The following is a 21,801-nucleotide window of genomic DNA, read 5'->3' as shown; positions in this document are numbered from 1 at the left end:
TTTAAAAAGGACCTTCAAGCTAAGTTAAACCCAGCCAAACCTAATAACAGTGGATCAACAGAATTCCTCTAAATTGCAAAAGACTGTATTCTGTCTGGATGTGTACCAGTAAAAGTTGTGAGTTGTAACCTACTACTGTCTACCGTACTTCATTCTTAAATACTACTAGAACTGGTTGTACCACCATTAACGGTACTGGCGTCACGACAAATACCACCAAGAGACCCAGCCGCCACAAGCACCCTAAGCACCCCTGATATCAAGGGCACCTCAACCTCCATCTAGGCTGGTGCTTCCCTACCACAGAGTGTGCCCACGGAGGATTTTGTGCTGTCTTCCTCCTACTGTGCTGCTGGCCCAGGGAGGCTTTCTGCTAACGGTGAGTAAACCGATGAACTGTATTATTATTGGCCCCTCATCAGCCCACCGTGCACCTCACGTGTTCTCCCCTGCGGACCGGTACGTTACAAATAACTTGAAGTCACAAACAGGATATTAACCCCTGCGCCCCTTTTGAAAGACTGTTGCATGAGTGTGCCCCGGAGGATTTTGTGCTGTCTTCCTCATCACTATGCTGCTGGCCCAGGGAGGCTTTCTGCTAACCGTCAGTAACTGTGAGTAACTGATGAACTGTATTATTATTGGCCCCTCATCGGCCCACCGTGCACCTCACGTGTTCTCCCCTGCGGCCCGGTATGTTGCAATTGTGTCACTCTAGGGCCTCCTCCTGATGCTGCTGCCACCTCCAGACTCTGTCATTGGGCCACTCAGTAGTCTCCTCATGCTGCTCCCACCTCACCACTATGTCATAGGGCCACTCTGTGGATTTCTCATGCTGTTCCCACCCTCCCCACTTCATGAGTGAATGACTATTTTGCCTTTCAGCCTAATTGACATCATCATTTTTTTTTACCCTTCTTCTGATCTGTCAGAAGGAAGGAAAAATTAGATGCATAATGTATCCTGTCTATGTAACAAGTATAAGGCTTGCATGATATGGTTCCTATTTTGCATCAGAATTGACTTATGATTTGGTAGTCAAAAGAAGGAGTGGGTACAAAACACAGAAGACATGCAAATATTCTATTCATGTGTCATCTCTGTTTTGAACCTGCTTCTGTTTTATTTTTTGGCTTTAGCAATACTGATGGATTACTGACTAAGGGTACTTTCACACTAGCGTTTTTCTTTTCCAGCGCTGAGTTCCGTCCTAGGGGCTCAAATCCGGAAAATAACTGATCAGTTTTATCCTAATGCATTCTGAATGGAGAGTAATCCATTCAGGATGCATCAGGATGTCTTCACTTCAGTCTTTTTGACTGATCAGGCTTTTCACCAATCCATAGCATGTTGTATTTTTACCTCCGGCCAAAAATCCTGAACACTTTGACTGAACGCCGGATCAGGTATTTTTCCCATTGACTTGCATTAACGCTGGATCCGGCGCCGTGTGTTTTTTCCAATGCATTTTTTCATTGTGATCAAAATCCTGATCAGGATTCAAATGTAATCCGTTTTCACACGTTTTTCCGGATCCGGTGGGCAGTTCCGGTGTCAGAATTGAACGCCGGATTTAAGCAACGCTAGTCTGAAAGTAGCCTAAATGCTGACCGAGTGAAGACAGATGCTCCTCAGACAGACTTTTTTGGGAGTTATTGTTCTAAAGGATCAGAGGAAGTGCAAAATAATCAGTGACGTCAACAAAAGCTTACTGCTGATAGCCTCTCCACTCTGTTGGGGGGCTCTTCTTGTATAAGCGTTTAATAGAACAGGTTCTGTAATCATCTATGTGGAATCAGCTGCCGACGGTGTAAAAGGAGTGCGCTTCTTCATGACGCTAACATCGACCTGTAAGGCTGAGTTCACACTTGAGTTATTTTGGAAGTTTTGGCCCCGTAACTGCCCAAATAAGTAAAGTGTGCAATGATTCTAAGAGCGACGCCTGTCATCTGCACGTCATACTGACTCACAGTATTGTTTCACTACCACAGCAGATACTTTATGCGTCTTACTGCAAGGCACAGTGTTCAACACCACTATAAAAGCTCTCTGCAACCAGGAAATAGCTGTTTATAACTCGATTTGCCACAAATAAATTCTGATCGATCTACATTTTTTCGAAAAATTCGGCAAACCAACCATCAAATTTTTTATAAATTTGCTCATCTCTATATACCATGAAAATATCTCAGGGGCACTTAGGATGATGGTTTTATTATACTGAGAACTGAAGCTAATAAACACATATGGTATGCTTAAAACGCTTACACAGAACTTGAATCTGCTTTTTCAAAGTAAATATGATAATAAATAACGTGATCAGAAGTTGGGATTCTTTTATGTCTTTATGTTACTTGATACATTTTTTACATGCCTTTCAATTCCTTTTATTAATATATAAAGCAGCACATAATGCAGTTAATAAATAAACATCATCCAAGGAAGATAGAGGTAAAACATAAAGATTATGCTATAGTAGACAAAAAAAAAAACATTAATGCTAGATATGTTAATGTGCCAGGAACATTCACCACCAATTACAATTTTTCTTTTATCCTAAATCTCTTAAGTATTTATCATTTGGCTTTCAAATTCACTAAGGTAATAAGGCTAGCTTGGCCTCTTGCATATTGTTTTGTTCCAGGAAGAAGTCATATTTGTTCCACTTTATTGATAAATAGTACCAATACTATGATTTTAAAAGACTTTATAAAAAATAGAGATGATCATTTCTGTAGCTACAAACTCATGGTGAAAATGATTTGGCAAAAGTGAAATACTTTTACATTTGCCATCAGTGTTTCGGAAAAGTAAAAGTAAAAAACAACAACTGCTGTATACATAAGTCATTTGTGCATCACTTTTGCACTCTTTTCAACTTAAAGGGGTTATTCTATATCTAAAATATCCCCCCCAGTGCCTGGGCGCCTTGCATGAAATATACTTACCTTCTCCCTGTCACCCACATCGCTCCAGATCCCTGCACGGCTGCCCCTGCATCTACCTGTTGACCGAATTAAATGGTGACAGACAGGGGGGTTGGGGGGGCATTTGTGCAGGTGATAGAAAAAATAAGAAAATAATTTTAACTTGGATCTGAAATCTAAGGTACCAGTCGCCAGAGGCCATACATTTTAAAACTGTACGGAGACAGCTACTTTCCAGCTCAAACACACTGAACTGGTCACTTTGCTTTCATACAAACTTTCAGAAATCAATAATATAGAAGAAGAATATAATGCATTTACTAATATATCTTTTTATAGAAAACATGCCTTGTTCTCTAGTTGTCTAGTCTCATAGGGTATGTTCTCTAGTTGAAACACAATTAGACTGGCTCACAGTATTTTTGCATTTATTACACTTAATAAAAATCACAATTGTTTACTAATAATAAGGCTGTTAACAGCCTGCATTTGTGGGAGGGGCGTCTGGCTATTTATCCCCCCTACCTGCCGCTCAGCCAGGCGCCCGAGCCTCACGCATACCTGCAGTATACTTCTACTTCCGACCCGAGTCCTTGCTTCCGGTATCCCGTGCGCACGCACTATCCCGTGCGCACGCACCGCCGACGTCCGGACTGCCGCTCGCCAGGCTATCAGGTATCAGGGGCACAGCTGGCTCCGCTCTAGCTGTGCCTCACGCCTGGCCTCTGGCCCCTGGTGGTTCGAGTTAGGGGCTGCTCTTCCCCAGCATGATCCGCACGCATGTCAGGGGAAGCGGCATCTGGTTTGAACTGTTCTGCCGGTCACACGCCGACACGATTGGGGAATCATAATTGAGTCTTATTTAGGTTGGCAGTCGCGCTTCACTTGCACCATTCAGGAACTTACCGGTTATCTCATTATTCACTCCAAGGTTTTGCTGCACAGGGGGTATTGGCAAGTTCTGGTCCTGTGATGCAGGTAGTGCTCCTGTTTTTAGGGGGGCGCTGTTCCTTGCGTTAAGACACCGGTCAAAAAAAAAAAAAAAAAAAAAAAGAGGATGAAAGCCTGCCTAGCCCTGCCATTTGCATCACAATACCAGAATGTGCGGTTTATGTGTAGTTGGAGATTTCACTTTATGGCTTCACCAGCGGTTTCTGTGTTCTGTCGGATCATCCGGGGTCCCGTGCCTCCTGGATCGGCCAAGTTGTAATGTTCCTGGGAAAGAAATGAGCTATGTTTTTCCGAAAAAAAAAAAAAACACTCCGCCTTCATCTCTGCATCAGCATCACATTGCCAGAGTTGGCGCCGTGAAGTTGGTGTTACTTTACTGTTCAATTTAGTAATTTTATTTCACGTTGCTTCCGTCTCCATCACTTGTCTCTGGTGCGCCCGGGTTGTCAGTGTCCCTGGATCGCCCAGGTTGTCAGTGTCCCTGGATCGCCCAGGTTGTCAGTGTCCCTGGATCGCCCAGGTTGTCAGTGTCCCTGGATCGCCCAGGTTGTCAGTGTCCCTGGATCGCCCAGGTTGTCAGTGTCCCTGGATCGCCCAGGTTGTCAGTGTCCCTGGGTCGCCCAGGTTGTCAGTGTTCATGGACCGCCCAGGTGTTGTCCCCTTTTTCTAGGGTTTTACACCTATTCTGATGTCGGTTGTTCCTTCTTTTAGATTGGACAGTTGTTTCAGCGTCCCTGGATCGCCCAGGTGGCCAGCGCCCCTGGATCGCTCAGGTTCTGTCTTCGTTTAAATGTCTGTGTCCCTGGAACGCCCAGGTTGTCAGTGTCCCTGGATCGCCCAGGTTGTCAGGGTCCCTGGATCGCCCAGGTTGTCAGTGTCCCTGGATCGCCCAGGTTGTCAGTGTCCCTGGATCGCCCAGGTTGTCAGTGTCCCTGGATCGCCCAGGTTGTCAGTGTCCCTGGATCGCCCAGGTTGTCAGTGTCCCTGGATCGCCCAGGTTGTCAGTGTCCCTGGATCGCCCAGGTTGTCAGTGTCCCTGGATCGCCCAGGTTGTCAGTGTCCCTGGATCGCCCAGGTTGTCAGTGTCCCTGGATCGCCCAGGTTGTCAGGGTCCCTGGATCGCCCAGGTTGTCAGGGTCCCTGGATCGCCCAGGTGGTCAGGGTCCCTGGATCGCCCAGGTGGTCAGCGTTCCTGGATCGCCCAGGTTCTGTCTTCGTTTAAATGTCAGTGTCTCTGGATCGCCCAGGTTGTCAGTGTCCCTGGATCGCCCAGGTTGTCAGTATCCCTGGATCGCCCAGGTTGTCAGTGTCCCTGGATCGCCCAGGTTGTCAGTGTCCCTGGATCGCCCAGGTTGTCAGTGTCCCTGGATCGCCCAGGTTGTCAGTGTCCCTGGATCGCCCAGGTTGTCAGTGTCCCTGGATCGACCAGGTTGTCAGTGTACCTGGATCGCCCAGGTTGTCAGTGTCCCTGGATCGCCCAGGTTGTCAGTGTCTCTGGATCGCCCGGGTTGTCAGGGTCCCTGGATCGCCCAGGTTGTCAGGGTCCCTGGATCGCCCAGGTTGTCAGGGTCCCTGGATCGCCCAGGTTGTCAGGGTCCCTGGATCGCCCAGGTGGTCAGGGTCCATGGATCGCCCAGGTGGTCAGCGTTCCTGGATCGCCCAGGTTCTGTCTTCGTTTAAATGTCAGTGTCTCTGGATCGCCCAGGTTGTCAGTGTCCCTGGATCGCCCAGGTTGTCAGTATCCCTGGATCGCCCAGGTTGTCAGTATCCCTGGATCGCCCAGGTTGTCAGTGTCCCTGGATCGCCCAGGTTGTCAGTGTCCCTGGATCGCCCAGGTTGTCAGTGTCCCTGGATCGCCCAGGTTGTCAGTGTCCCTGGATCGCCCAGGTTGTCAGTGTCCCTGGATCGCCCGGGTTGTCAGGGTCCCTGGATCACCCAGGTTGTCAGGGTCCCTGGATCGCCCAGGTTGTCAGGGTCCCTGGATCGCCCAGGTTGTCAGGGTCCCTGGATCGCCCAGGTGGTCAGGGTCCCTGGATCGCCCAGGTGGTCAGCGTTCCTGGATCGCCCAGGTTCTGTCTTCGTTTAAATGTCAGTGTCTCTGGATCGCCCAGGTTGTCAGTGTCCCTGGATCGCCCAGGTTGTCAGTATCCCTGGATCGCCCAGGTTGTCAGTGTCCCTGGATCGCCCAGGTTGTCAGTGTCCCTGGATCGCCCAGGTTGTCAGTGTCCCTGGATCGCCCAGGTTGTCAGTGTCCCTGGATCGCCCAGGTTGTCAGCGTCCCTGGATCGCCCAGGTGGTCAGCGTTCCTGGATCGCCCAGGTTCTGTCTACGTTTTAATGTCAGTGTCTCTGGATCACCCAGGTTGTCAGGGTCCCTGGATCGCCCAGGTTGTCAGGGTCCCTGGATCGCCCAGGTTGTCAGGGTCCCTGGATCGCCCAGGTTGTCAGGGTCCCTGGATCGCCCAGGTTGTCAGGGTCCCTGGATCGCCCAGGTTGTCAGTGTCCCTGGATCGCCCAGGTTGTCAGTGTCCCTGGATCGCCCAGGTTGTCAGTGTCCCTGGTTCGCCCAGGTTGTCAGTGTCCCTGGATCGCCCAGGTTGTCAGTGTCCCTGGATCGCCCAGGTTGTCAGTGTCCCTGGATCGCCCAGGTTGTCAGTGTCCCTGGATCGCCCAGGTTGTCAGTGTCCCTGGATCGCCCAGGTTGTCAGTGTCCCTGGATCGCCCAGGTTGTCAGCGTCCCTGGATCGCCCAGGTGGTCAGCGTTCCTGGATCGCCCAGGTTCTGTCTACGTTTTAATGTCAGTGTCTCTGGATCGCCCAGGTGGTCAGTGTCCCTGGATCGCCCAGGTGGTCAGCGTCCCTGGATCGCCCAGGTGGTCAGCGTCCCTGGATCGCCCAGGTGGTCAGCGTCCCTGGATCGCCCAGGTGGTCAGCGTCCCTGGATCGCCCAGGTGGTCAGCATCCCTGGATCGCCCAGGTGGTCAGCGTCCCTGGATCGCCCAGGTTCTGTCTTCGTTTAAATGTCAGCGTCCCTGGATCGCCCAGGTGGTCAGCGTTCCCGCTTCGCCCAGGTGGTCAGCGTTCCCGTTTCGCCCAGGTGGTCAGCGTTCCCGGATCGCTCGGGTTGTCAGCGTTCCCGGATCGCTCGGGTTGTCAGCGTTCCCGGATCGCTCACGTTGTCAGCGTTCCCGGATCGCCCAGGTGGTCAGCATTCCTGGATCACCCAGGTTCTGTCTTCATTTTCTAAAAGCCACCCTTCGGGGTATTCAAAAGGAGGGGAAGGGGTCCGTGAGCCATAGGCAACCTAAATTGTTCAGGGATCTTTTTCGTCATTGGATGGTAATCCTTTTTGGGCCCTTCACTAACCTGATTTTGAAAGCGGTCATGTATCTCACCTTTTATGGATTCCTCCGGCCCGGTGAGGTTCTGGCGGGTTCAAATCGCCATAACCATCCTCTGAAGCAGCATCTGTTACGGGGCCAGGGCCATTACACTCCCCTGCTACCTTCCACCAAAAACCATTCAGACGGGGCCCCCTTCCGAGGTAAATTCTATCCCACGTTGAACGATTGGTGCCCGGTTCAGGTGCTGCATCAACTGCTAGGCCTCATCCAAGGTTCATCACCAGATAGCCCGCTCCTGCCACACGCAGGCAAGCTTCTCAGCACCCTCAATTTATATCTTTCATCCGTGCCCTCGCCCAGGGTCTAGGCTATGACCCCAGGGTAAATTCGGGCCACTCATGTCGCTAGGGGCAGACTCCGCTGTTACTCGGCATCAGGTGCCAGCTCATGTCATCCGGTCCATGGGGCGGTGGCGGCCCTCCTGCTTCACTAACTATATTCCCAATCCTCGAGTAGAGATTTCTCGCGCCTTTCGATCACTGGCTTTGTAGTTTGCAAAAAGTGTTGTACCTAACTGATGTTTTTTGCCCCCTTTTTTCACTGGTGTACCCGCGCCGTGGCTCCCGGCACAATTCAGCCACTATGTTCAGGGCAGGTGTCTCTGCGTGCGCCGACGTTGTCCTAGCCCTGACCATAATTGTAATCTTTACCCTTAGGATAAATCAGTGTGAACAGGACCCAGCCAGTGGTGCGCTATTTCTGTCTAAGCGCAAAAAAGGATCCGTGCTATCTATTATCTAGAACCACCCGAGAAAAATCCATGCGGTAACGGCAGCGACTTAATTCTCTAAAGAGGACTGATTCAACTACCATCCAAACAGTTCCTGTGAAGGGGAATTGAACCCCGTACCGGTATAGCTCTGCTACACGAACTCCCGCTACTCCGACTGGCGCAGGTGGATGTCATCACCGTCCAAGTGAACCACCTATAGGTCAGGTCACGTGAGACGCCGAGAAGGAGAAGCGGTGATACTACCTCGTGGCAGGAGGTAGTTAGCGGATACCGCTACGAGAATAAGTACAAAGTATCCTCCGGACATTATAAGAACATACCGTGGACCGCAGGGTGGATATCTTCTTACCGATTGGTATGTTGAGCACTTGGCAAGTTATTTCATAACCATCTGAACATTGTCAAAGTATGGATTCAATGCGCTATTGACTGACACCACACAGTATAATCAAGTGGTCCTATTATCCCTTTGGAGTACTCCTGTTAGTTGGGTATATGCGTGAGCTCCGCATCTAAAATACCCACATATTTATGCTATTTTGATATATTATTAGGATATGTTTTACATTTAGTGGGCAATTAATTTTATTAATTTTATCATTTTACAATTACAATAGTAAACAATTGTGATTTTTATTAAGTGTAATAAATGCAAAAATACTGTGAGCCAGTCTAATTGTGTTTCAGTATTTTTTGGTTTTCAGCTGGTATCTGAAAGACTGGGCTCCAGTAGGTTGCTGGTGAGCTCCTCTGAATTGTCTATTGCTATGTTCTCTAGTTGTCAGTTTTATTCCTCCCCCAATTTCTTTCTATAATTTGTGGGATATCCTTCTCATGAGACTGAGACAGGCTGCCTGCTCACTGAAGAATCAGTTAGCATCATCCCATACAAGCCTGTGTTAAGTAGAAGGGAGGAAGAGTGAGGAGACACAAAGAGAAACAAGCAGACAGATGCAACACAAAAATGATTCAGCAGATTAGGCAGCTAACAATAAAGCAAGTGCTTTATTCACATCTATACACCCCTAGTACTTCTCTATATTGCCCTATATGTGGCTTCTGGGTTATTCTAAGTGAGTTAGGGAACAGAATTTGCTGCTGATGTGCATATTTTATGGGCAGACACGATAAGCAGCTCATCTTCATCTACCAGCACACTGACAAATGAGAATTAGAGATGCAGCATGCAAAGGAGAAAACTGATTAAAAAAAATGCAGCTATATGCCAGTCCTATAATAATCAGATATAGTGCTATCATTCATGTATGTACATATGAAAGCTTATTCTGAAAGTTATCTGAATGCTTTGGAACCCTTTAAATAGGAACTATGGTGACAATGGTGGCTGCTTAATATAAAAATAGTTTGTAGACATGGAAGTCCCAGTTATTTTCTTCTGTGCACATTTACTTTGAGTAGCACAAATATGTCAAAGCACTCCAGAGAAATGAGTCTAATGTATATGCAGCCTAGAGGCCAGGGTGAGCTGAGCATTTTAGATAAATATTAAAATGACATATGTCAACCTCCCAATATTAAATAATATTGCAGCAACACTCCCATTTTTTTTTTCCTTCAGTGACATAAGCATTTCAATCTCCGACTTTGGTTATTATTTTAGTTAGTCAAATGAATAACAAACCAGCATATCCAGAAATGCTGCAGAATTATTTTTAAACTTTGGTGTTTGCTCAAAAGAGCTATAATATGTCAGCTAAACTCTAGACACATTGTTCTCTAGAGATTGGCAGCAAAATTCACTTGTTCTGATATTATTTTCAGCGTGGAGAGGGACCCGCAGAGAGCTCAGCTCGGCCATTCAGTACCAGTGTGACACAACATAAAATATAATCTGTTTGCTTTTGCTACCTTAATTACAGTTGTACTTTGCAGGTCTGTTCAGTTTCGTTGATAACAGGCTACTGGATGCTACTGGATGCTGTTGGATCTCTTCCTATATACTGTGTTTAATGCTAAATTGATGAAGGGTAAAGTATTTTATATTTTAATAAAAATCTGGCATTACGGTCAATGTTAAAAGGGTTTTACAAGATTTTTGTACTGATGACTAGGCTTAAGCAAAACGAGCTTCGGATCATAGACCCAAAGTCAATTAGTTAAAAAACTTTGTTGGTGATACGGTTTCTGTAGAATATTAAAATGTATGGGCTCTGTGTAGGAAAACTTTGTCTTATTATTTATTTTATTTTATTGTAATGGGATGTAATTTAAGCATTTCACAAATACTATGTATTGCACTATGCAGGACAAATAAACTTGAAACTTAACTTATCCTTTCAGGTCTTTAGTAGGCTTGAGCGAATTGGGCATCGGACCATAGATCCAAGTCGAATTGTTAAAAAAAAATAAAAAATCCATACAGCATTAAAATGTATTGGGTCCGTGTAGCCAAACTATGTCTCGGCTAAAGTTGTGTGAGATTTCAGTGAATGGCTATGGTATTCCTATCTGTGTATTTAAAAACATTTTAAAATTGGAATCCAAAGTGGGCTTTGGTACTGGCTGATGCTTTACCCCGGGAACACCCACAGCTTACGTAAAAGTCTTGAAAAAAACTGATAATTGAAAGGGATACCATCTTTCTAACTTATTCTAAGAAATACTGCATGATGTAGCTCTTTGCATTTTTTTTGGGCCATTTTCACATCACCTTCTCTAAAGAGAAAACATGCCATAAAGAAAATGCTAGTTTTAGTGTGAAAATACCACCAGAAAATCATAAAAGAAACTCTGGACCATGGCCTGGAAGTGCTTGCACTTATTCTGGCATTTTTCTTTCCCCACTGGTAATGCCAGAGTCAAATTCATGTGGCTGGGGTCCCTTAAAGTGTTATATTGCTTTCATCTGCTGTGGGTATGAATCCTACCCACAGCTGCACCGGTTCTTTCAACCTGAAACCATGGCTCAGTTGAAAACTAGTAGTGACTTACAAGTACCACCATTCATAGTCAAATAGACATAAAGCAAGATGTGCATTAACTATTTGGAGAGACATTTAGATTTAGGAAATTGAGAAAAAAAAGTGCAAATGTGTGTGAAATTTTTATGTTTAAAAAAAAAAGTTTTTTGCACGCCCTATACTGACATTTTAATATTCCTATCTGCTGAGCTATGCTCTTTTTTCCGGACAATCTCTAATGCCCTGGTGTAAGAATGGCTTTTCAATCACTTTATTTATTATTATTTTTTTTATTTTTTTGGGCGGGGGGATGAGAAGCAACCAAAAAACAGTGATTCGGCCATATTGATTCCTTTTCTTTATTGCAATGTCCATCAAATGATGAGCAATATAGGTATTCCAGTGTCCAATAATGGCTGAACTATTAAAATTCAAAAGAATGAACACTGCTGGTGCGTGTCTGCTATATAGCATAGCAGTAACCTGCCAGAAATGGCGTCCATGCAAATCATGGTCAGAAGTAGAGTTGAGCGAACACCTGGATGTTCGGGTTCGAGAAGTTCGGCCGAACATCCCGGAAATGTTCGGGTTCGGGATCCGAACCCGATCCGAACTTCGCCCCGAACCCGAACCCCATTGAAGTCAATGGGGACCTGAACTTTTCGGCACTAAAAAGGCTGTAAAACAGCCCAGGAAAGAGCTAGAGGGCTGCAAAAGGCAGCAACATGTAGGTAAATCCCCTGCAAACAAATGTGGATAGGGAAATGAATTAAAATAAAAATTAAATAAATAAAAATTAACCAAAATCAATTGGAGAGAGGTTCCATAGCAGAGAATCTGGCTTCCCGTCACCCACCACTGGAACAGTCCATTCTCAGATATTTAGGCCCCGGCACCCAGGCAGAGGAGAGAGGTCCCGTAACAGAGAATCTGGCTTCATGTCAGCAGAGAATCAGTCTGCATGTCATAGCAGAGAATGAGGCTTCACGTCAGCCACCACTGCAACAGTCCATTGGCATATATTTAGGCCCAGCACACACACAGGCAGAGGAGAGAGGTCCCGTAACAGAGAATCTGTCTTCATGTCAGCAGAGAATCAGTCTGCATGTCATAGCAGAGAATGAGGCTTCACGTCACCCACCACTGCAACAGTCCATTGGCATATATTTAGGCCTAGCACACAGGCAGAGCAGAGAGGTCCCGTAACAGACAATCTGGCTTCATGACAGCAGAGAATCAGTCTGCATGTCATAGCAGAGAATCAGGCTTCACGTCAGCCACCACTGCAACAGTCCATTGTCATAAATTTAGGCCCAGCACCCAGGCAGAGGAGAGAGGTCCCGTAACAGAGGATCTGGCTTCATGTCAGCAGAGAATCAGTCTGCATGTCATAGCAGAGAATCAGGCTTCACGTCAGCCACCACTGCAACAGTCCATTGTCATAAATTTAGGCCCAGCACCCAGGCAGAGGAGAGAGGTCCCGTAACAGACAATCTGGCTTCATGTCAGCAGAGAATTAGTCTGCATGTCATAGCAGAGAATGAGGCTTCACGTCAGCCACCACTGCAACAGTCCATTGGCATATATTTAGGCCTAGCACACAGGCAGAGGAGAGAGGTCCCGTAACAGACAATCTGGCTTCATGTCAGCAGAGAATCAGTCTGCATGTCATAGCAGAGAATGAGGCTTCACGTCACCCACCACTGCAACAGTCCATTGGCATATATTTAGGCCTAGCACACAGGCAGAGCAGAGAGGTCCCGTAACAGACAATCTGGCTTCATGACAGCAGAGAATCACTCTGCATGTCATAGCAGAGAATGAGGCTTCACGTCACCCACCACTGCAACAGTCCATTGGCATATATTTAGGCCTAGCACACAGGCAGAGCAGAGAGGTCCCGTAACAGACGATCTGGCTTCATGTCAGCAGAGAATCAGTCTGCATGTCATAGCAGAGAATGAGGCTTCACGTCAGCCACCACTGCAACAGTCCATTGGCATATATTTAGGCCTAGCACACAGGCAGAGGAGAGAGGTCCCGTAACAGACAATCTGGCTTCATGTCAGCAGAGAATCAGTCTGCATGTCATAGCAGAGAATGAGGCTTCACGTCACCCACCACTGCAACAGTCCATTGGCATATATTTAGGCCTAGCACACAGGCAGAGCAGAGAGGTCCCGTAACAGACAATCTGGCTTCATGACAGCAGAGAATCAGTCTGCATGTCATAGCAGAGAATGAGGCTTCACGTCACCCACCACTGCAACAGTCCATTGGCATATATTTAGGCCTAGCACACAGGCAGAGCAGAGAGGTCCCGTAACAGACGATCTGGCTTCATGTCAGCAGAGAATCAGTCTGCATGTCATAGCAGAGAATGAGGCTTCACGTCACCCACCACTGCAACAGTCCATTGGCATATATTTAGGCCTAGCACACAGGCAGAGCAGAGAGGTCCCGTAACAGACAATCTGGCTTCATGTCAGCAGAGAATCAGTCTGCATGTCATAGCAGAGAATCAGGCTTCACGTCAGCCACCACTGCAACAGTCCATTGTCATAAATTTAGGCCCAGCACCCAGGCAGAGGAGAGAGGTCCCGTAACAGACAATCTGGCTTCATGTCAGCAGAGAATTAGTCTGCATGTCATAGCAGAGAATCAGGCTTCATGTCAGCCACCACTGCAACAGTCCATTGGCATATATTTAGGCCTAGCACACAGGCAGAGGAGAGGTTCATTCAACTTTGGGTAGCCTCGCAATATAATGGTAAAATGAAAATAAAAATAGGATTGAATGAGGAAGTGCCCTGGAGTCCAATAATATATGGTTATGGGGAGGTAGTTAATGTCTAATCTGGACAAGGGACGGACAGGTCCTGTGGGATCCATGCCTGGTTCATTTTTATGAACGTCAGCTTGTCCACATTGGCTGTAGACAGGCGGCTGCGTTTGTCTGTAATGACGCCCCCTGCCGTGCTGAATACACGTTCAGACAAAACGCTGGCTGCCGGGCAGGCCAGCACCTCCAAGGCATAAAAGGCTAGCTCTGGCCACGTGGACAATTTAGAGACCCAGAAGTTGAATGGGGCCGAACCATCAGTCAGTACGTGGAGGGGTGTGCACACGTACTGTTCCACCATGTTAGTGAAATGTTGCCTCCTGCTAACACGTTGCGTATCAGGTGGTGGTGCAGTTAGCTGTGGCGTGTTGACAAAAGTTTTCCACATCTCTGCCATGCTAACCCTGCCCTCAGAGGAGCTGGCCGTGACACAGCTGCCTTGGCGACCTCTTGCTCCTCCTCTGCCTTGGCCTTGGGCTTCCACTTGTTCCCCTGTGACATTTGGGAATGCTCTCAGTAGCGCGTCTACCAACGTGCGCTTGTACTCGCGCATCTTCCTATCACGCTCCAGTGCAGGAAGTAAGGTGGGCACATTGTCTTTGTAGCGTGGATCCAGCAGGGTGGCAACCCAGTAGTCCGCACAGGTTAAAATGTGGGCAACTCTGCTGTCGTTGCGCAGGCACTGCAGCATGTAGTCGCTCATGTGTGCCAGGCTGCCCAGGGGTAAGGACAAGCTGTCCTCTGTGGGAGGCGTATCGTCATCGTCCTGCCTTTCCCCCCAGCCACGCACCAGTGATGGACCCGAGCTGCGTTGGGTGCCACCCCGCTGTGACCATGCTTCATCCTCATCCTCCTCCACCTCCTCCTCATCCTCGTCCTCCTCGTCCTCCAGTAGTGGGCCCTGGCTGGCCACATTTGTACCTGGCCTCTGCTGTTGCCAAAAACCTCCCTCTGAGTCACTTCGAAGAGACTGGCCTGAAAGTGCTAAAAATGACCCCTCTTCCTCCTCCTCCTCCTCCTCCTGGGCCACCTCCTCTTCCATCATCGCCCTAAGTGTTTTCTCAAGGAGACATAGAAGTGGTATTGTAACGCTGATAACGGTGTCATCGCCACTGGCCATGTTGGTGGAGTACTCGAAACAGCGCAACAGGGCACACAGGTCTCGCATGGAGGCCCAGTCATTGGTGGTGAAGTGGTGCTGTTCTGTAGTGCGACTGACCCGTGCGTGCTGCAGCTGAAACTCCACTATGGCCTGCTGCTGCTCGCACAGTCTGTCCAGCATGTGCAAGGTGGAGTTCCACCTGGTGGGCACGTTGCATATGAGGCGGTGAGCGGGAAGGCCGAAGTTACGCTGTAGCGCAGACAGGCGAGCAGCAGCAGGATGTGAACGCCGGAAGCGCGAACAGACGGCCCGCACTTTATGCAGCAGCTCTGACATGTCGGGGTAGTTGTGAATGAACTTCTGCACCACCAAATTCAGCACATGCGCCAAGCAAGGGATGTGCGTCAAATTGGCTAGTCCCAGAGCTGCAACAAGATTTCGCCCATTATCACACACCACCAGGCCGGGCTTGAGGCTCACCGGCAGCAACCACTCGTCGGTCTGTTGTTCAATACCCCGCCACAACTCCTGTGCGGTGTGGGGCCTGTCCCCCAAACATATGAGTTTCAGAATGGCCTGCTGACGTTTACCCCGGGCTGTGCTGAAGTTGGTGGTGAAGGTGTGTGGCTGACTGGATGAGCAGGTGGAAGAAGAGGAGGAGGAAGCCGAGAAGGAGGAGGTGGCAACAGGAGGCAAAGAATGTTGCCCTGCGATCCTTGGCGGCGGAAGGACGTGCGCCAAACAGCTCTCTGCCTGGGGCCCAGCTGCCACTACATTTACCCAGTGTGCAGTTAGGGAGATATAGCGTCCCTGGCCGTGCTTACTGGTCCACGTATCTGTGGTTAGGTGGACCTTGCTACAGATGGCGTTGCGCAGTGCACACTTGATTTTATGGGATACTTGGTTGTGCAGGGAAGGCACGGCTCTCTTGGAGAAGTAGTGCCGGCTGGGAACAACATACTGTGGGACAGCAAGCGACATGAGCTGTTTGAAGCTGTCTGTGTCCACCAGCCTAAATGACAGCATTTCATAGGCCAGTAGTTTAGAAATGCTGGCATTCAGGGCCAGGGATCGAGGGTGGCTAGGTGGGAATTTACGCTTTCTATCAAATGTTTGTGAGATGGAGAGCTGAACGCTGGCGTGTGACATGGTTGAGACGCTTGGTGACGGAGGTGGTGGTGGGTGTTGGTGGTACATCCCCTGTTTGCTGGGCGGCAGGTGCCAACGTTCCTCCAGAGGCGGAGGAAGAGGCCGAGGCGGCAGCAGCAGAATAGGCCGAGGCGGCAGCAGCAGAAGAGGTAGCAGGGGGAGCCTGAGTGACTTCCTTGGTTTTAAGGTGTTTACTCCACTGCAGTTCATGCTTTGCATGCAGGTGCCTGGTCATGCAGGTTGTGCTCAGGTTCAGAACGTTAATGCCTCGCTTCAGGCTCTGATGGCACAGCGTGCAAACCACTCGGGTCTTGTCGTCAGCACATTGTTTGAAGAAGTGCCATGCCAGGGAACTCCTTGAAGCTGCCTTTGGGGTGCTCGGTCCCAGATGGCGGCGGTCAGTAGCAGGCGGAGTCTCTTGGCGGCGGGTGTTCTGCTTTTGCCCACTGCTCCCTCTTTTGCTACGCTGTTGGCTCGGTCTCACCACTGCCTCTTCCTCCGAACTGTGAAAGTCAGTGGCACGACCTTCATTCCATGTGGGGTCTAGGACCTCATCGTCCCCTGCATCGTCTTCCACCCAGTCTTGATCCCTGACCTCCTGTTCAGTCTGCACACTGCAGAAAGACGCAGCAGTTGGCACCTGTGTTTCGTCATCATCAGAGACATGCTGAGGTGGTATTCCCATGTCCTCATCATCAGGAAACATAAGTGGTTGTGCGTCAGTGCATTCTATGTCTTTCACCGCTGGGGAAGGGCTAGGTGGATGCCCTTGGGAAACCCTGCCAGCGGAGTCTTCAAACAGCATAAGAGACTGCTGCATAACTTGAGGCTGAGACAGTTTCCCTGGTATGCATGGGGGTGATGTGACAGACTGATGGGGTTGGTTTTCAGGCGCCATCTGTGCGCTTTCTGCAGAAGACTGGGTGGGAGATAATGTGAACGTGCTGGATCCACTGTCGGCCACCCAATTGACTAATGCCTGTACCTGCTCAGGCCTTACCATCCTTAGAACGGCATTGGGCCCCACCATATATCGCTGTAAATTCTGGCGGCTACTGGGACCTGAGGTAGTTGGTACACTAGGACGTGTGGATGTGGCAGAACGGCCACGTCCTCTCCCAGCACCAGAGGGTCCACTAATACCACCACGACCATGTCCACGTCCGCGTCCCTTACTAGATGTTTTTCTCATTGTTATGGTTCACCACAACAACAAATATATTATTTGGCCCAATGTATTGTATTCAAATTCAGCGGGATATAAATTTGAGGCCTAGTATTTAGGCGCTGGGTGACCGGTATGGATTTAGTGACAGAATTAGACTTGGAAATGCACAGAAGCGTGTGTGTGTGAAGTTATTCTGAATGACCCAATGTGCACCTTGAATATTATATACCCTTTTAGGGATAGATTTCAAATAGCTCTGATATAGCAGAAACCACTAAATTATGAAATTGCTAAATTGGGAATTGTATTTCAACCCAGAACAAAAAATGTGCTTTGACGGACACTAAATAACTTTCCCAGCCACAACAGGACAGCGTTAACGAGAGATTTAGCAGGATATAAATTTGAGGCCTAGTATTTAGGCGCTGGGTGACCGGTATGGATTTAGTGACAGAATTAGACTTGGAAATGCACAGAAGCGTGTGTGTGTGAAGTTATTCTGAATGACCCAATGTGCACCTTGAATATTATATACCCTTTTAGGGATAGATTTCAAATAGCTCTGATATAGCAGAAACCACTAAATTATGAAATTGCTAAATTGGGAATTGTATTTCAACCCAGAACAAAAAATGTGCTTTGACGGACACTAAATAACTTTCCCAGCCACAACAGGACAGCGTTAACGAGAGATTTAGCAGGATATAAATTTGAGGCCTAGTATTTAGGCGCTGGGTGACAGGTATGGGTTTAGTGACAGAATTAGACTTAGAAATACACAGTAGCGGGTGTGTGTGAAGTTATTCTGAATGACCCAATGTGCACCTTGAATATTATATACCCTTTTAGGGATAGATTTCAAATAGCTCTGATATAGCAGAAACCACTAAATTATGAAATTGCTAAATTGGGAATTGTATTTCAACCCAGAACAAAAAATGTGCTTTGACGGACACTAAATAACTTTCCCAGCCACAACAGGACAGCGTTAACGAGAGATTTAGCAGGATATAAATTTGAGGCCTAGTATTTAGGCGCTGGGTGACAGGTATGGGTTTAGTGACAGAATTAGACTTAGAAATACACAGTAGCGGGTGTGTGTGAAGTTATTCTGAATGACCCAATGTGCACCTTGAATATTATATACCCTTTTAGGGATAGATTTCAAATAGCTCTGATATAGCAGAAACCACTAAATTATGAAATTGCTAAATTGGGAATTGTATTTCAACCCAGAACATAAAATGTGCTTTGACGGACACTAAATAACTTTCCCAGCCACAACAGGACAGCGTTAACGAGAGATTTAGCAGGATATAAATTTGAGGCCTAGTATTTAGGCGCTGGGTGACAGGTATGGGTTTAGTGACAGAATTAGACTTAGAAATACACAGTAGCGGGTGTGTGTGAAGTTATTCTGAATGACCCAATGTGCACCTTGAATATTATATACCCTTTTAGGGATAGATTTCAAATAGCTCTGATATAGCAGAAACCACTAAATTATGAAATTGCTAAATTGGGAATTGTATTTCAACCCAGAACAAAAAATGTGCTTTGACGGACACTAAATAACTTTCCCAGCCACAACAGGACAGCGTTAACGAGAGATTTAGCAGGATATAAATTTGAGGCCTAGTATTTAGGCGCTGGGTGACAGGTATGGGTTTAGTGACAGAATTAGACTTGGAAATACACAGTAGCGGGTGTGTGTGAAGTTATTCTGAATGACCCAATGTGCACCTTGAATATTATATACCCTTTTAGGGATAGATTTCAAATAGCTCTGATATAGCAGAAACCACTAAATTATGAAATTGCTAAATTGGGAATTGTATTTCAACCCAGAACAAGAAATGTGCTTGAACGGACACTAAATAACTCGCCCAGCTACAGCACTAAGGACAGATTTAGCTGGATATAAATTTGAGGCCTAGTATTTAGGCGCTGGGTGACAGGTATGGGTTTAGTGACAGAATTAGACTTGGAAATGCACAGTAGCGGGTGTGTGAAGTTATTCTGAATGTCCCTATGTGCACCTTCAATATGATCTACCCTTTTAGGGATAGATTTCAAATAGCTCTGATATAGCAGAAACCACTAAATTATGAAATTGCTAAATTGGGAATTGTATTTCAACCCAGAACAAGAAATGTGCTTGAACGGACACTAAATAACTCGCCCAGCTACAGCACTAACGACAGATTTAGCTGGATATGAATTTGAGGCCTAGTATTTAGGCGCTGGGTGACAGGTATGGGTTTAGTGACAGAATTAGACTTGGAAATGCACAGTAGCGGGTGTGTGAAGTTATTCTGAATGACCCTATGTGCACCTTGAATATTATATACCCTTTTAGGGATAGATTTCAAATAGCTCTGATACAGCAGAAACCACTACATTTTTAAATTGCTAAATTGGGAATTGTATTTCAACCCAGAACAAAAAATGTGCTTTGACGGACACTAAATAACTTTCCCAGCCACAACAGGACAGCGGTAACGAGAGATTTAGCGGGATATAAATTTGAGGCCTAGTATTTAGGCGCTGGGTGACCGGTATGGATTTAGTGACAGAATTAGACTGGGATATGGCCAAAAAATAACCACACTATTGCTGGTTAAATGCACTTGGTGATGGGCGCAGCTTGCCCCTGATGTAGTATATGGCCAAAAAATGAACAGACTATTGCTGGTTAAATGCACTTGGTGTCACAGCTTGACCAACCACACTACTGAGGGTTAAATGCACTTGGTGACGGGCGCAGCTTGCCCCTGATGTAGTATATGGCCAAAAAATGAACAGACTATTGCTGGTTAAATGCACTTGGTGACGGGCGCAGCTTGCCCCTGATTTAGTATATGGCCAAAAAATGAACAGACTATTGCTGGTTAAATGCACTTGGTGTGATAGCTTGACCAACCACACTACTGAGGGTTAAATGCACTTGGTGACGGGCGCAGCTTGCCCCTGATGTAGTATATGGCCAAAAAATAAACAGACTATTGCTGGTTAAATGCACTTGGTGTGACAGCTTCACCCTGATATAGGCTTTAGCCAAAAAACAAACGCACCATTGAGGGTTAAATGCACTTGGTGACAGGCGCAGCTTGCCCCTGATGTAGTATATGGCCAAAAAATAAACAGACTATTGCTGGTTAAATGCACTTGGTGTGACAGCTTCACCCTGATGTAGGCTTTAGCCAAAAAACAACCACACCATTGAGGGTTAAATGCACTTGGTCGCAGCTTGTGCTGGCGCACCACAAGACACAAAATGGCCGCCGATCACCCCAGAAAAATGTGACTGACAAACGGTCTGGGCAGCCTAAAAACAGTGAGCAATTGAGGATCAGCAGCTCAATGATCCACAGCTGCAGATCGATCAGTTAATCAAGTCCTTTGGAGGAGTTAATCTGCCTAATCTCGCCCTACTGTCGCAGCCGCAACCTCTCCCTACGCTAATCAGAGCAGAGTGACGGGCGGCGCTATGTGACTCCAGCTTAAATAGAGGCTGGGTCACATGGTGCTCTGGCCAATCACAGCCATGCCAATAGTAGGCATGGCTGTGATGGCCTCTTGGGGCAAGTAGTATGACGCTTGTTGATTGGCTGCTTTGCAGCCTTTCAAAAAGCGCCAAGAAAGCGTCACAAAAGCGCGAAGAAAGCGACGAACACCGAACCCGAACCCGGACTTTTACGAAAATGTCCGGGTTCGGGTCCGTGTCACGGACACCCCAAAATTCGGTACGAACCCGAACTATACAGTTCGAGTTCGCTCATCCCTAGTCAGAAGCTATCTTTAAAAGCACTGCATCCACAGCACATATAAAGTGCTATGGATGTTGGGAAGGTGACAAAATAATTCACCAGTTTTACCAATTTCACCAATTTTAGTCAGTTTCTAGTTAAATCTAGACATGGAATATAGGATAATAAAGAAATGTACTGCGAGAAGAAAAATGTGTTTTTGAGGTGAATATATGAAATACAGCACAAATTCTATTTACAAGTACAGCAACACAAAAAGGGACATTTACAGAAGTTCTCAACCTAAACACAATTTAAAATTTTAACGTAATGGCAATTCCTTTTTTTTTAGGCCATCAATATATAATCTGTGGGGGTTCACCACTCCACAACACCCACCAATTAGCTGTCTCAGAGTAGAAACTATGCTAGAAGTGGGTGCCAGAACTATATAGCTCCAACCATGTAGTGGACGGAAGTAAAAGCAAATCACACAAAAAATGTGAGACTGGAATTTGCCAAAATGCATACTAACAAGCCACAAAGCTTCTGTGAGATTGTCCTTTGAACAGATGAGACAAAATCGGACCTTTTTGCAAAGTCACATACGCTCTAGGTTCACAGAGGCAAAAATTAAGTATACAAAGAAAAGAACAGTGTACCTACTGCAAAATATGTAGGAGATGCAGTTATGTTTTGGGGATGCTTTGCTGTATCTGGCACAGGGTGTCTTTAGTCTGTGCAGGGTAGAATGAAATCTCAAGACTATCAAGGCATTCTGAAGTGAACCTGTTGATAAAAATGATACCTGTCTTGTGAAAATCTGAGCCAGCATTCCCAAGAAAAAAAGGTTTTTA

The sequence above is a fragment of the Bufo gargarizans genome, chromosome 9, assembly GCF_014858855.1.
Source record: "Bufo gargarizans isolate SCDJY-AF-19 chromosome 9, ASM1485885v1, whole genome shotgun sequence".
NCBI lineage: Eukaryota > Metazoa > Chordata > Amphibia > Anura > Bufonidae > Bufo > Bufo gargarizans.
The sequence above is the reverse complement of the archived record's forward strand: the minus strand, read 5'-3'. Positions refer to the sequence as shown.